A 6,722-nucleotide genomic window follows, 5' to 3' on the forward strand; every position below is an offset into this window, starting at 1 on the left:
CCCAACATGGTTCCCATATATTGAAGATGAAGTTTGTGTGAGGTACTTACTAGGGATGAATGTGTTTCGGGCCCAACATGGTTCCCATATATTGAAGATGAAGTTTGTGTGAGGTACTTACTAGGGATGAATGTGTTTCGGGCCCAACATGGTTCCCATATATTGAAGATGAAGTTTGTGTGAGGTACTTACTAGGGATGAATGTGTTTCGGGCCTAACATGGTTCCCATATATTGAAGTTAATGTGAGTTGTTAGGGGTAAATTAGATCTTAATTTGTATGGACATGGTCTCCTGATTTTCGTTAAATTGAAATTAAATTCAAGCATGTCTAAAAAAAACATATGCGCAAACTTAATTCGACTTAACACATGTCTTCTTCCTCGAATTCAGATCGAGCGGGACCTTAAACTGTAAAATTTGGACCTTCTAGTTCCAAGTCACTTCTATTGGTTACATTCCGACACCTCAGATAAACATACAACAATGCATACTCTTCTGTAGCAGCATTCTGAATAACTGAGATAGTTTCCAAACTCCTTGATGTTATTTTTTTTTTTAAAGTACGTAGTTAGTTTCTATGATTTTATCTTAGACTTCTACAAATAACCACTAACGTTGTTCATTCACCAGAAACACCTAGACTCATGCACGACTTACTCTCAAAACACCTAGAGACTATTTTAATAATTTTCTAACAGCGTACCTTTACATTGATTTGGATTCTCATGAAAAGTTCCACAAAATGAGTCTAAATGTTTTACCTCGAGCTTGGAGCTATTACCCTTCACAACACTAGCCTGCAGATCTGTTGCGTCACTGGAGCAGTAGTATTCACAGTTCCTTAGTCGAGGTTCCGAGTGCCCGTAATAGCCATCTAGTGACAAGCAGAGAAAATTATCGATTTAATTTTATAAGGTGCATTTTATTTTTGTATGTTGACTCGACTAAACCTTGTGGTCTGAAAGAAGATCGATTTCACACCACAGAAAAGCAGAAGCGATTCATTTTAAAGTTATTTTTTTCATTCACGACATTCAATTTGATTATTTCTTCTTTTTTTTTAGTATCTAAAATATATTAGTTAAGGTATAAATTTCTATTGTTAACTTTTAAGTCAACTTCAATATTTATAAAGAACTCAGATTGATTATTTACTTAAATAATCTAAAAAAAGGGCAATAATCAAGGAGAATAAAATTAATTTAAACATCCGACAAGTGAAACTTGAAAGTTAATTAGACACAACCCGTATATATTCTTCACATCTAAACAAAAGTTACAGTTGTTCCTCTATCCTCAGCGGCACAGCGGTATGTCTGCGTACTTTTAACGCTAGAAACCGGGTTCCTATACCCGTGGTGGGAAGAGCACAGATATCCCATTGTGGAGCTTTGTGCTTAACTATAAACAAACATACTTTATTAAGTTTTACAATTCCGTGTTATGATTGAGCTTAAGGATATTGAACTGTGACTGGTATTGTTAACTTCTGTAAAATTTTCGGTTCACATTAAATTAATCTCCATAGTCCATTACTCCACATCGCATAGCTAAGGTCCAATAATGTTTACTAGCAGGCATTTCCCTCGCACTCAGCGCCCAGTGATAGTCACTAGTATACAACATTACTCCAGATCGCATGACGAGATCACTCGGTAACCTTGTTAATATAATCTTAGCCAAAACTGTATAGCATTGTTATACGCATTCTAAATTATGTTTAGTTAATAGAACAATAGAATATATCATTGTTCCAGACAATATACTTAATTATCAAACGTTGGTCACTACTGTAACTCACTACTATATATCTGTGTAAGATTTCATAAGTGCCATCTGATATTATGTTAACCAAATAAAAAACTACATGAGTATTAATTACCTGTCATATTATAGAATATTCATCCAGTCCTAAGCTGGGATACAACGGGGTTTGATACAACAGTAAGCTAGAATTGGAATTTTCCAAGTGAATCATATGCGCATGTGGGCCTATGTACTGATCAGAAGGAAAGGAGACAATTAGCGACATCCACCGCCTCAAAGGTTGTTGTTGTTGTTGTTTTCGGTTCTTTTAAACCGAATAATTTCAAATTTAGACCTTATGTTCCGCAGCTCGACAGGTGGATCACTTGGCCATGCCTGGCTCACAATGATTCATTTTATCATGTTTGATAGTACAGGGTGGCGCAAAACTTACCATACAGTTGGATTAGGTAAAAGTTACTATACAGTTGGATTGGATAAAAGTTACTATACAGTTGGATTGGGTAAAAGTTACCATACAGTTGGATTGGGTAAAAGTTACCATACAGTTGGATTGGGTAAAAAATACCATACAGTTGGATTGGGTAAAAATTACCATACAGTTGGATTGGGTAAAAGTTACCATACAGTTAGATTGGGTAAAAGTTACTATACAGTTGGATTGGATAAAAGTTACTATACAGTTGGATTGGGTAAAAGTTACCATACAGTTGGATTGGGTACCCAATCCAACTGTATGGTAACTTTTACCCAATCCAACTGTATGGTAACTTTTAAAAGTTACCATACAGTTGGATTGGGTAAAAGTTACTATGCATCTGATATCATACGGTTGATATGATTCGTGTTATACAGCTTATACTAAGGAAAATCTTGTGAAGAAAATTGATACCAATTAAATAATTGTTTGTTTCAGAGCAAGACGTTAGAAGTTGAAACTGAGTCCTAAATGAAACAGTAATATAGTCATTGTATATAAAATACAGATAAACAATAAACATGGCGACATGAACTGAAGGGTGAAGGTTTGTATATGAAATATAGATAAATAATAACACAGAAGAGTGTGAACTGAAGCGTGAAAGTTTCTATATAACACACAGATAAATAATAACACAGAAGAGTGTGAACTGAAGCGTGAAAGTTTGTATATAAAATACAGATAAATAATAATACAGAAGAGTGTGAACTGAAGTGTGAAAGTTTTTATATAAAATACAGATAAATAATAACACAGAAGAGTGTGAACTGAAGTGTGAAAGTTTGTATATAAAATACAGATAAATGATAAAAGAGAAGAGTGTGAACTGAAGTGTGAAAGTTTGTATATAAAATACAAATAAATAATAACACAGATGAGCGTGAACTAAAGTGTGAAAGTTTGCTTGTTGACGTGAATGACACTTTATGGGCATTATGGCCTAAATGGGTAGGTCAGAGACCACTACAGGTTAGGCATAAAACTTCCTAATTTTGATCGGCGGACCAGAGGGAATTCTACTAGTCGGCAGCACCCGAAGTAGCTATTCTTAACCGAATAATAGTATTTACTTTTAATCTAATAACGTTCCCACAGCTGCAATTGTGATACGTTAACTACTAGGTCACACTTCAATCGAGGTAAGAAACGTGTTTGGTAACACCACAACTCGAACCCGAGACTCGGATTCTCAGTTAGATATGCCAGTCACTGGGTTCCTACCCGATTGACGCTTGAAACGTGTTTTGTAACACAACGACTCGAACCGTAGACTCGGACCTTCAGTCAGGTAATTAGGCTACGCTTCGACCTAAATGTACAAGGATTCTGAGAAAACACGTTGTCAAGGAAATGATTAGACCCTAGAAGAAAGAAGAAGCAGCAAGGAGGAAAGTGGGCTAGAAAATGAGAAAAAAAGATAAGTGTAAAATCTGTCTAACATTAATCATTTATTAAACAACAACTATCTACCATTAGTTATTTACTAAACAACAACTGTCTATCACTCGTCATTTAGTAAGCAAAACCATCTAACATTAATCATTTACTAAACAACAACTGTCTAACATTAGTCATTTACTGAACAACAACTGTCTAACATTAGTCATTTATTAAACAAAACTATCGAACATTAGTCATTTACTGAACAATAACTGTCTAACATTAGTCATTTACTAAACAACAACTGTCTAACATTAGTCATTTACTGAACAACAACTGTCTAACATTAGTCATTTATTAAACAAAACTATCTAACATTAGTCATTTACTGAACAATAACTGTCTAACATTAGTCATTTACTAAACAACAACTGTCTAACATTAGTCATTTATTAAACAACAACTCTGTAACATTAGTCATTTATTAAACAACAACTCTGTAACATTAGTCATTTACTGAACAATAACTGTCTAACATTAGTCATTTACTAAACAACAACTATCTATCATTAGTCATTTATTAAACAACAACTGTCTAACATTAATCATTTATTAAACAACAACTGTCTATCATTAGTTATTTACTAAACAACAACTGTCTAACATTAGTCATTTAATAAAAACAACTAAGATTAGTCATTTACTAAACAATTACTGTCACAACAGACAGACCGTCTCCAGGAATTAGCCATTAATATAATTGATAGTATCATATGTTACCGAAACAAAACCTGCAAACTTCTCAATTTCTGGGCTGGGCATAAAAGGCATTTTTAGTGTAATCAAACAACCATAAAACCATTACAAACAAGTAATAAACAAAAACTTTTCAAAAACGAAGTAAATGTAGGGATGGCTAATATCAATCCTTCAAAAACAATGTAAACAAAATAGTAGGGATAGCATTTGCATCATCTCTACATAATAGCACAGGTACACAGTGTGGTAGAATGTTAACAGACAAAAATTATGATAAATTCAATTCAGTTGTGATTGAATAATTATACATATTGCTATATATTAATTCTTGCCTATGTTATTATGTGGGATGATGCAAATACCATCTTAACTACTTTGTTTACATTGTGTTTTAAGGATTGATATTAGCCATCCCTACATTTACTTCCTTTTCTGAAAAGTTTTTCTTGACTTGTTTCCTTGTTGTTGTTTTTAATACAATGTTTCAATAGACATAGGAAGGTTGTACTTATAGCCAAGTCCTAAACGCAATGAGATTCCAACTGTAATATTTATTGATTATCTATTATTGGCTGGTAATTCCTGTTTCTCGCTGTACGTAAGCTTTTTTAAAGGAACACCAAATGTTTGTAAGAAAGCTAGCTTCGAGGGGTAATGATAAAATCATTTACACTAGAATTATGATTTTTTAATTACTATTAGTTATTAATAATATTTATAAAAGCAGATACTCCGTTTTAAACTCTGTCACGTCAGTGAAATTGGTTGACTCCATTGTTTTGGTTTTTGAGTTATCATGTAATAAAAAATAAGTAGAAGAAAGAAGAACAAGAAATTCAAACTTTTTGCTATGATATTTACAGACATTTACAGAACTTGTGACTAAGTCATTACATAGATATTGTTATAAAAGGAAACACTGTATAGTATTGTACAGTTATGATGACTTATTGAGGAGATATTTAAAGTACCGTTTCGATTAATAATCCCAGCCATCCCTATATAGGCAGTACTACCGCCTGCCTGTTATACTCAAACAACCATAAAAGGCATTATAAATATACTCAAAAAACCATAAAAGGCATTATAAATATACTCAAACAATCACAAAAGGCATTATTAATATAAGCAAACAATCACAAAAGGTATTATGAATATAATCAAACAACAATAAAAGGCATTATAAATGTAATCAAACAACAATAAAGATCATTATGAATATACTCAAACAACAATAAAAACCATTGTAAATATACTCAAATAACAATAAAAACCATTGTAAATATAATCAAATAACCATAAAAAGCATTATAAATATAATCAAACAACCATATAAGCCATCATAAGTATACTCAAACAACCATATAAGCCATCATAAGTATACTCAAACAACCATAAAAATCATCATGTATTGTGGGTATTCTGTAGATATTGGGAAAATACTTATTAACATAATTATACATTTCATTATATGACAGCAAAAATGCCAAAACCATATTCTGAGTTGCAAAAGTCGATTATCATAGCTGGAAAATCTTTCATCTCTCTGCTCTTAACATAAAACGAAGTATGTACAAACTGAAGCTAGTTGGTAAGAGGGGTTTTAAAAGAATCGTTGACGTCAGTTGAAAATCTGCCCTATCTAATTTTTCACTTTCTCAGCAAATTCATAAGAGCAACATAAAGAAGTCCATCGTTATTGCATAAAAACTTTTCCCTTATAAAGCTGCTCACGATATTAACTTTAAAGGTCTACCCTACCAAATACAAATATTATATCACGATATTAACTTTAAAGATCTACCATACCAAATACAAGTATTCTATCACGATATTAACTTTAAAGGTCTACCCTACCAAATACAAATATTCTATCACGATATTAACTTTAAAGGTCTACCCTACCAAATACAAATATTCTATCACGATATTAACTTTAAAGGTCTACCCTACCAAATACAAATATTATATCACGATATTAACTTTATAGGTCTACCCTACCAAATACAAATATTCTATCACGATATTACTTTAAAGGTCTACCCTACCAAATACAAATATTCTATCACGATATTAACTTTAAAGGTCTACCCTACTAAATACAAATATTTTATCACGATATTAACTTTAAAGGTCTATCCTACTAAATACAAATATTCTATCACGATATTAACTTTAAAGGTCTACCCTACCAAATACAAATATTCTATCACGATATTAACTTTAAAGGTCTATCTTACTAAATACAAATATTCTATCACGATATTAACTTTAAAGGTCTACCCTACTAAATACAAATATTCTATCACGATATTAACTTTAAAGGTCAACCC

At 32.2% G+C, this 6,722-nt stretch overlaps 1 protein-coding gene across 1 annotated transcript in view; it reads right to left on the reverse strand.

Moving 5' to 3' along the window:
• LOC106471057 (beta-2 adrenergic receptor-like) overlaps positions 1-785 on the reverse strand; it is a 4,539-nt gene extending 3,754 nt beyond the window's left edge. The window contains exon 1 of the mRNA XM_013931645.2: positions 706-785. The gene's annotated coding sequence lies outside the window, so the exon portion shown is untranslated. The remainder of the gene's footprint in view (positions 1-705) is intronic.
• Positions 786-6,722: the final 5,937 nt, after the last annotated feature.

Source organism: Limulus polyphemus, unplaced genomic scaffold (genome assembly GCF_000517525.1).
Source record: "Limulus polyphemus unplaced genomic scaffold, Limulus_polyphemus-2.1.2 Scaffold4376, whole genome shotgun sequence".
Taxonomy (NCBI): Eukaryota; Metazoa; Arthropoda; class Merostomata; order Xiphosura; family Limulidae; genus Limulus; species Limulus polyphemus.